Raw genomic sequence first — 10,065 nt, 5'->3', positions numbered from 1 at the left:
CCCACAGCACTTGTATATATTTGTACATATTTATTACTCTATTTTATTTGTACATATTTATCACTCAATTTATTTTATTAATGATGTGTATATAGTCATAATTCTATTTATTCTGATAATAATAATAATGGTATTTGTTAAGCGCTTACTATGTGCAAAGCACTGTTCTAAGCATTGAGGAGGTTACAAGGTGATCAGGTTGTCCCTTGGGGGGCTCACAGTTTTAATCCCCATTTTACAGATGAGGTAACTGAGGCACAGAGAAGGTAAGTGACTTGCCCAAAGTCACACAGCTGACAGTTGGCAGAGATGGGATTTGAACCCATGACCTCTGATGGTATTGACACCCGTCTACTTGTTCTGTTTTGTTGTCTCTCTCCCCCTTTTAAACTGTGAACCCGTTGTTGGGTAGGGACCATCTCTATATGTTGCCAATTTGCACTTCCCAAGCGCTTAGTACAGTGCTCTGCACACAGTAAGCATTCAATAAATACAATTGAATGAATGAATACCTTACCTTCCTCCCTCTTAGATTGGTTCTATTCTCCCACAATCATTGCCCCATGTGGGACAGGGACTGTGTCCAACCGATTTACTTGTATCCACTCCAGTGCTTAGTACAGTGCCTGGCCCCTAGTAAGCGCTTAACAAATACCATATTATTTCTGTGAAATGGACAGCCCCAGCAGTCATCTTAAAAAAGAGCTGGCCAATGTGGGTGGGAGAAACCGTAGCGGCTATGAAGGCCACCACCTGCCAGGTACCGGCGCTTCAGCCCAGCATCAGCTCGGCGCTGCTCTCATTTTGGCCGTGAACGGCCAATACATACCGTTGGTTGATTGACTGATGATGTGCATATTAGCTTCAATTAGGGAAAGGGGTCTACTGGTCTAAGGAAAGGGCATGGGTCTAGAAATCAAGAGATCCTCGTTCTGATCCCAGCTCTGCCACCGATCTGCTGCATGGTCTTTGACAAATCATTCAACCTTTCTGGGACTCAGTTTCCTCATCTGAAAAATGGAAGTAATAATACCCACCTCTTTCTACTTCAAGGGATGTGGTGAGGATTAAATTAAATCACTGAGGTGAAAGTACTTGAGCAAAATCAAAGTACTCTACAAATACCAGAGGAATCAAATATATTCATGGAAAAACTTATCAAATAGAGCAAACTAAGGATCACAGAAAGCAATATTATATTTCCCAACAGGACAGGACAATATATTGTCTCCAAATCTAAAGTTTAAGTTCAAATTCTGTGAGCCCGTTGTTGGGTAGGGTCCGTCTCTATATGTTGCTGACTTGCACTTCCCAAGTGCTTAGTACACTGCTCTGCACACAGTAAGCGCTCAATAAATATGATTGAATGAATGAATGAATGAATGAAATTATCATCTAAGGATCCTTTGTCATCAATCAATCAATCAATCAATCGTATTTATTGAGCGCTTACTGTGTGCAGAGCACTGTACTAAGCACTTGGGAAGTACAAGTTGGCAAAATATGGAGACAGTCCCTACCCAACAGTGGGCTCACAGTCTATAAAGTGGAAGTCCCTGTCCATTCTTATTCATTCAATCATATTTATTGAGCGCTTACTGTGTACAGAGCACTGTACTAAGCACGAGTTGTCTACACGCGCTGCCTAGAATTCCTCAACAACAACTCTCTCCTCGACCCCCTCCAGTCTGGCTTCCGTCCCCTTCATTCCACGGAAACTGCGCTCTCAAAGGTCACCAATGACCTCCTGCTTGCCAAATCCAACGGCTCATACTCTGTCCTAATCCTCCTCGACCTCTCAGCTGCCTTTGACACTGTGGACCACCCCCTTCTCCTCAACACGTTATCTGACCTTGGCTTCACAGACTCCGTCCTCTCCTGGTTCTCCTCTTACCTCTCTGGTCGTTCTTTCTCAGTCTCTTTTGCAGGCTCCTCCTCCCCCTCCCATCCTCTTACTGTGGGAGTTCCCCAAGGTTCAGTGCTTGGTCCCCTTCTGTTCTCAATCTACACTCACTCCCTTGGTGACCTCATTCGCTCCCACGGCTTCAACTATCACCTCTACGCTGATGACACCCAGATCTACATCTCTGCCCCTGCTCTCTCCCCCTCCCTCCAGGCTTGCATCTCCTCCTGCCTTCAGGACATCTCCATCTGGATGTCCGCCCGCCACCTAAAGCTCAACATGTCAAAGACTGAGCTCCTTGTCTTCCCTCCCAAACCTTGTCCTCTCCCTGACTTTCCCATCTCTGTTGACGGCACTACCATCCTTCCCGTCTCACAAGCCCGCAACCTTGGTGTCATCCTCGACTCCGCTCTCTCATTCACCCCTCACATCCAAGCCGTCACCAAAACCTGCCGGTCTCAGCTCCGCAACATTGCCAAGATCCGCCCTTTCCTCTCCATCCAAACCGCTACCCTGCTAATTCAAGCTCTCATCCTATCCCGTCTGGACTACTGCACTAGCCTTCTCTCTGATCTCCCATCCTCGTGTCTCTCTCCACTTCAATCCATACTTCATGCTGCTGCCCGGATTATCTTTGTCCAGAAATGCTCTGGACATATCACTCCCCTCCTCAAAAACCTCCAATGGCTACCGATCAATCTGCGCATCAGGCAGAAACTCCTCACCCTGGGCTTCAAGGCTCTCCATCACCTCGCCCCCTCCTACCTCACCTCCCTTCTCTCCTTCTACTGCCCAGCCCGCACCCTCCGCTCCTCCACCACTAATCTCCTCACTGTACCTCGCTCTCGCCTGTCCCGCCATCGACCCCCGGCCCACGTCATCCCCCGGGCCTGGAATGCCCTCCCTCTGCCCATCCGCCAAGCTAGCTCTCTTCCTCCCTTCAAGGCCCTACTAAGAGCTCACCTCCTCCAGGAGGCCTTCCCAGACTGAGCCCCTTCTTTCCTCTCCCCCTCGTCCCCCTCTCCATCCCCGTCTTACCTCCTTCCCTTCCCCACAGCACCTGTATATATGTATATATGGTTGTACATATTTATTACTCTGTTTATTTATTTATTTATTTTACTTGTACATTTCTATCCTACTTATTTTATTTTGTTGGTATGTTTGGTTCTGTTCTCTGTCTCCCCCTTTTAGACTGTGAGCCCACTATCGGGTAGGGACTGTCTCTATGTGATGCCAATTTGTACTTCCCAAGCGCTTAGTACAGTGCTCTGCACATAGTAAGCGCTCAATAAATACGATTGATTGATTGATTGATTGATAGTTAAATATGATAGAATATGAGAGAATGAGAGCCCTACTGAGAGCTCACCTCCTCAAAGAGGCCTTCTCAGACTGAGCCCCATTTTTCCTCTCCTCCTCCCCACCCCCTGCCCTACCTCCTTCCCCTCCCAACAGCACTTGTATATTTATATATTTGTACAGATTTATTACTCTATTTATTTTACTTGTATATATTTACTATTCTATTTTGTTAATCATGTGCATATAGCTTTAATTCTATTTGTTCTGACGACTTTGACACCTGTCTACATGTTTTGTTTTGTTGTCTGTCTCCCCCTTCTAGACTGTGAGCCCGTTGTTGGGTAGGGACCATCTCTATATGTTGCTGACTTGTACTTCAGAGTACAGTGCTCTGCACACAGTAAGCGTTCAATAAATATGATTGAATGAATGAATGGTCACTTAATTATTCTGATTTCACCCTGGCAAAGTTGTTCTACTCTCTTACTTTTGTAAAGATCACAAATACCAAGTAGACTGCAGGTTCTAGTGTTGGACAAAGAACCTCTAGGACTAGGAATTTGAAAGTAGAAAAAAATATATTTGGATTATTGTTATTATTATTATCATTGGTATTTGTTAATTGCTTACTATGTATTGAGTGCTATATGAAGCGCTGGAGTAGATACCAAATAGGTCAGAAGCAGCCTCTGTCCCACATAAGGCTCACAGACTTATGGAGAGGGAGTCTTTAATTTGTGCAGTAATTTAAATAAAGATTCTCAGAAATGCTCACTTGAATAAAAATTGACTTTGGATGATATTTTCTATTGCTGCTACAATTAGTAAGTATCCAGTATGCTTATCTCCTCCAATTAGGTTACAGTCTAATTGGAGGAGACAGACTACAGGGTAACGGTGTGGCTTAGTGGAAAGAGCTCCGACTAGGAATTGGAGGACCTGGGTTCTAATTCTGCTCCACCACTTTCCAGCTGTGTGACCTTGGGAGAGTCATTTAACATAGCTGTTCCTCAGTTCCCTCATCTGCAAAATGGGGATTCAATACATCTCCTCCAATAGAGCCTTTCCCAACTAAACCCTCATTTTCCCTACTCTCTTTCCCTTTGTTGTAGGTTATGCACTGGTATTCTCCCCGCCCTCAATCCCACAACCCTTTTGTATGTATCCATAATTCGGTTTATTGTCTGTCTCCCATTCTAGATTTAAGTTCCTTGTGGGCAGGGAATGTGTCTACCAACTCCGTTGTAGTGTACTCTCCCAAGAGCTTACTATAGTGCTCTGCACATAGGAAGTGCTCAGTAAATACGATTGATTGATTGAAAAACCTTCCAACCACTGCCCTAAACTGAGAAAGCTCACGAACGGGTTAAGCTTCTTGTGGCAAACTGCCCTCTGGCAAACCTTTCCTGGTCTCCACAGGGGCAAGTGTCTGCAGCTCCAAATGAAGTGGGAAACCAAAGAAAGTTTTGGATTTCAAACATCTTTCACTGAGGAATTAGTTCAGAAAGACACACAACAATAAGCCATGAAATGAGTCCAGACACCCAAATTCAATGAGAGATTATCTCTGAAACGCTGGCCTGATGCCAGACCATCACCAGGTGCCTAGCTTGGATTATGTTCAAGTGGCCTTAGGCCACCTACGGAGTTTGTGGGTAAGACTTTGCCTGGGAGACAGAGCAGGGTCTGGACAGTTCAATTGGGGGTATTTCTGTAGGGAACCCAGCTGACTGGCCCATGTCCAAATCATCATCTTCTCCCAGACAGGCAGGTTTTAAAGAAGATTGTCTTTGAAAAAGGAACCTTCCTTCCCCTGTTTCCTTTCTCCTCAGAGTTCCCCTCAAAAAGGTCTGGCTCAGAGAGGCATTGTTTACACATGATTACAGTATTTATATCATGTTATCCCAGGCCACTTAAGCTGAGTGCTTATAAAAAGAAACAAGAGAATCCAAAAATCCAAACACACTTGTATACCTCCCCTGCCCCCAACCCCCAACACACACACACACACGCACACACACACACACGCGCACACACACACACACGCACACACACACACAGAGGAAAAGGTAAGGGCTTTGTTAAAGCTCTTAATCGCCTACTGAGACCTTGGTTTATGGTGGTTCATTGATGCAACTTGTATCCCAAGAGCAATTTTATGCTAACATTAGAAATGAAATATTCAGGGGCTAGACATTATGACATGCGGCTTACAGAAAATGGATGCATGTTATTTAAACAGTGGGATTAGCTTCAAGGTACAACACATTAGGATTTATGTCAAGAAATCTGGGGAATTTACACACAAGGCTAAGATGATTCAAAATGTGGATATTGTACTCATTGGTTGAACAATTTCTTTACACATTCTTTACATTATGCCACCTCTAAGCTATACCCTACCTCACTGGCAAAGACCGGGCAGGGGAAGTTTTGAATGGCTGCTTGCTTTTGACCTACATTTTTTTAATGGTATTTGTTAAGCACTTACTATTCGCCAAGCACAGTACTAAGTGCTGGGGTAGATACAAGTTAAATCAGGTTGGACACAGTCCATGTCCCACATAGGAAACTGAGGCACAGAGAAGTGAAGAGACTTGCCCAAAGTCAGAAATCAGACAAGTGGTGGAGCTGGATTTAGAACACAGGTCCTCTGACTCCCAGGCCTGTGTTCATTCCACAAAGCTATGCTGCTTGTAGATAAAATTGAAACCATCAGGTGTGATATCCCTATAAACCCCCCTTGCTCCTCTCCAGTTCCACACTTCTCCTGCCCCCTCTTTGACTCTCCCATACTTCCAAGCAGTATCTCAAGAGATCTCCCACCTTCTTTCAAAATCTACCCCTTCCCCCTGCACCTCTGACCCCATCCCTTCACTGCTTATCAAAACACTTGCCCCTCCCTGAACACCATCTTCACCCTCTCACTTTCCCTCCCCATTGCTTTCAAACATGCCTATGAATCCCCTATCCTTAAAAAAACCTCCCTTGGCCCACCCCCCATCTCCCTCCTACCATTCCTCTCCAAACTCCTTGAGTGAGTTGTCTACTTCCCACCCTCTGCCTCCACTTTCTCTCCTCCAGTCTTCTCTCTAAACCCCTCCAATATGGCTACTGCCCCCTTCACTCCATAGAAACTGCCCTTTCAAAGTTCACCGGTGAGCTCTTTCTCACCAAATCTGACAGCCCGTACTCCATCCTAATCCTCCTTGGCCTCTTGGCTGCCTTCAATATGGTGGACCACCCCCTTGTCCTGGAAACATTATCCAACCTTGGCTTCATTGACACTGTCTTCTCCTGGTTCTCCTCCTATTTCTCTGGTTGCTTCTATACAGTCTCTTTTGCAGGCTGCTCCTCTGCTTCTCACCCCCTAACTGTGGGAGTCCCTCGAGGCCCAGTTCTGGGTCCTCTTCTATTCTCCATTTGCACTCACCCCTTGGAGAACTCGTTCACTCCCACAGCTTCAACTACCCCCTCTATGCAGATGATTTTCAAATCTACCTCTCCAGCCCTGACTTCTCTCTCTCTCTCTCTCTCTTTCTCTCTCTCTCTCTCTCTCTCTCTCTCTCTCTCTCTCTCATCTCACATTTCAATCAAGGGCATTTATTGACCACTTAATTGTGTGCAGAGTTCTGTACTATGCACTTGGGAAGTACAATGCAATAGAATTGGTAGATAATGCCTGAAACTTTGTCATTATCCTCGACCCATCTCTCTCATTCAATCCACATATTCAATGTCCCCAAATCCTATTGGTTCTACCTTTACCACATTGCTAAAATCTGTTCTTTCTCCATCCATCCAAATTGTTACTACACTGATCCAATAACCTATCTTGTCCAGCCTTGACTACTGTATCAGCCTCCTTGCTGACCTCCCTGCCTCCTGTCCCTCCCCACTTCAGTCCATACTTCATTCTGCTGCCTGGAGGATTTTTCTAAAAAGACACCCAGTTCATGTTTTCCCACTCCTCAAGAACCTCCAGTGGTTGCCCATCCACCTCTGCATCAAACAGAAACTCCTTACCATTAGTTTTAAATCACTCAATCACCCTGGCCCCTCCTATCCTACCCCGCTGGGTTCCTACTACAACCCAGCCCACAAACTTCACTCCTCTAATGCCAACCTACTCACTGATCTTGATCTTGTCAATCTTGTCACTGAGCCCTCACTCACATCTTGCCTCTGGCCTTGAACCCCCTCTTTCATATAATAATAATGGTATTTGTTAAGTGCTTACTATGTGTAAAGCACTATTCTAAGTGCTGGGGAAGGATATAAGGTGATCAGGTTGTCCCACGTCAGTCTCAATTCCCATTTTACAGATGAGGTAACTGAGGCACAGAGAAGTTAAGTGACTTGCCCAAAGTCACACAGCTGACAAGTGGCAGAGCCGGGATTAGAACCCATGACCTCGGACTCCCAAGCCATGCTGCTTCTCTGACAGACTGACAGGCTATCACTCTCCCTATCTTCAAAGATTTATTAAAATCACATTTCCTCCAAGAGACCTGCCCTGACTAAGCCCTCATTTCCCCTGTTACCTTTTTTACTCCAGAATTTTTTACTCAAAGAATTTTGATCTGTACTCCTTAAGAACTTGATATTTTTCCCACTCCCAGCCCCACAGCACTAGCTTGTCGTGGGCAGGGAATGTGTCTATAAGCTCTGTTGTATTGTACTCTCCTAAGAGCTTACTACAGTGCTCCGCACACAGTGAACATTCAATAAATACCTTTGATTGATCCTTATACTCTCCCATTTCCCCTACCTGTGATTGATTTTAAGGCTTGTCTACTTTTGTAAACTGCAAGCTTCTTGTGGGCAGCTCATCCTTTAGACTGTAAGCTTGTCGTGGGCAGGGACTGTGTCTGTTTATTGTTGTATTGCACTCTCCCAAACGCTTAGTACCATGCTCTGCACACAATAAGTGCTCAGTAAATCAGATCGAATGAATGGACTGTGTCTACCAACTCAATTGCAGTGTTCTCTTAATACAGTGCTCTGCACACTTTAAGTGTTCAATAAATAGCATTGAATGAATGAACAGTGGAGGAGACAATAAAATAAGTTAAAGGCAGTGGAATCAGCAAAGTATACAAACATGTACACTGAGGGTGGGGGAGGGGGATACAAGTCCTTAGGAGGTACAGATGACACAGAAGGAAGGTAAAACAGGGTGGGGAAAAGAGAGGTTAATTGGGGAAGACTTCCTGGAGGAGGCGACTTTACCAGGGCTTTGAGGATGGAAAGAGTGATGATCTGTCAGATATGAAGGGGGAGGGAGTTCCAGGACGGAGAGAGGACGTGAATGTGGAGTCAACAGCGAGAGAGACAAGATCAAAGCCCAGTAAGATGGTTGGTGTTAGAGAAGTGAAATGTGCAGGCTAGGTTGGAGCAGAAGAGGAGAGAGGATAGGAAATGGGGTGAGGGCTGAGTGAGTGTCTTAAAGTCAATGATAAGGAGTTTCTTCTGAAGCCGTGATGGATGGGCAACCATTGGAGGCTTTAGAGGAATGGGGAGATACACGCAGAACATTTTTTTGAGAAAAATGATCTGGACATCTCAGTGAAGTGTGGAACGGGAGGGAGGAGAGACTGGAGGCGGGGAAGGTCACACAGGAGGCTGATGCAGTAGTAGGGGCAGGATATGAGAAGTGCTTAGACCAGTGGGATAGCAGTTTAGATGGAGAGGAAAGGGCAGATTCTAGAAATGTTGTGAAGGTAGAACCGACAGGATGTGGTGACTGACTCCAAGCTGGTATGTGTTTAAACGAACCATGGCTATTGACTTCTTTTTGTTTGTTTTTTTTAATCTCCATGGCCACCTTGGTAGCTTGCTCCTGTGTAAGCAGCTTGGCTCAGTGGAAAGAGCACAGGCTTGGGAGTAAGAGGTCATGGGTTCTAATCCCGGCTCCACCACATGTCTGCTGTGTGACTTTGGGCAAGTCACTTAACTTCTCTGAACCTCAGTTACCTCATCTGTAAAATGGGGATTAAGACTGTGAGCCCCATGTGGGACAACCTGATCACCTTGTACCCACCCCCCCAGCACTTAGAATAGTGCTTTGCACATAGTAAGTGCTTAAAAATGCCATTATTATTATTATTATTATATCACCAGCCAAGTTCTTCCTTAAGTAAGCTCTTAATGAATACAATCAATCGTACTGAGTTCTGACTGAGTGTAAATACGATTGATGAGTGTAGAGCACTGTACTTAGTGCTTGAGAAATTACAAGACAGTTGGTTGACATGATCCCTACCCTCAAGGATCTTATAGTCTTGTCTTGTCTTATGCCATCGAGTCATTTCAGACCCATGGCTACACCAGGGACACATCTCTCCCAGAACTCCCCGCTCTCCATCTGCAATCATTCTGGTAGTGTATCCTTAGAGTTTTCTTGGTAAAAATAGGGAAGTGGTTTACCATTGCCACCTTCTGCGCAGTAAACTTGAGTCTCCACCCTCAACTCTCTACCATGCCTCTGCTGCCCAGCATGGCTGAGTTTTGACTTGTAGAAGATTGTCTTCCACTTGTTAGCCACTGCCCAAGCTAGGAGCGGAATGGGTAGGCCTCTGCTTGACTCTCCCTCCCATAGTCGAGACTGGTAGAGTACTGGAAACTCTCCAGGTGCGACCCTGAGAGAGGATCTTACAGTTTAGTGAGGATCTTATGTTCCAAATTCTGGGGTAGATAACACAGTTATCAGATTGGACATGGTCCCTGTCCCATATGGGGCTCACAGTCTATCTTATCCTATTTTACAGAAGAGGAAATTGAGGCCCAGAGAGTTGTAATATTTATTATACACTATGTGCAAATCACTGAACAAGAAGCAGCTTGGCCTAGTGGAT

At 45.3% G+C, this 10,065-nt stretch overlaps 1 non-coding gene across 1 annotated transcript; it reads right to left on the bottom strand.

The window, feature by feature from the left end:
- Positions 1-9,721: 9,721 nt before the first annotated feature.
- Positions 9,722-9,859, bottom strand: LOC119920661. Its single transcript, XR_005448392.1, has one exon. It is a non-coding gene; the product is annotated as a small nucleolar RNA SNORA7 (small nucleolar RNA).
- Positions 9,860-10,065: the final 206 nt, after the last annotated feature.

Source organism: Tachyglossus aculeatus, chromosome X1 (assembly GCF_015852505.1).
Source record: "Tachyglossus aculeatus isolate mTacAcu1 chromosome X1, mTacAcu1.pri, whole genome shotgun sequence".
Lineage (NCBI taxonomy): Eukaryota > Metazoa > Chordata > Mammalia > Monotremata > Tachyglossidae > Tachyglossus > Tachyglossus aculeatus.
The sequence above is the reverse complement of the archived record's forward strand: the minus strand, read 5'-3'. Positions and strand labels throughout refer to the sequence as shown.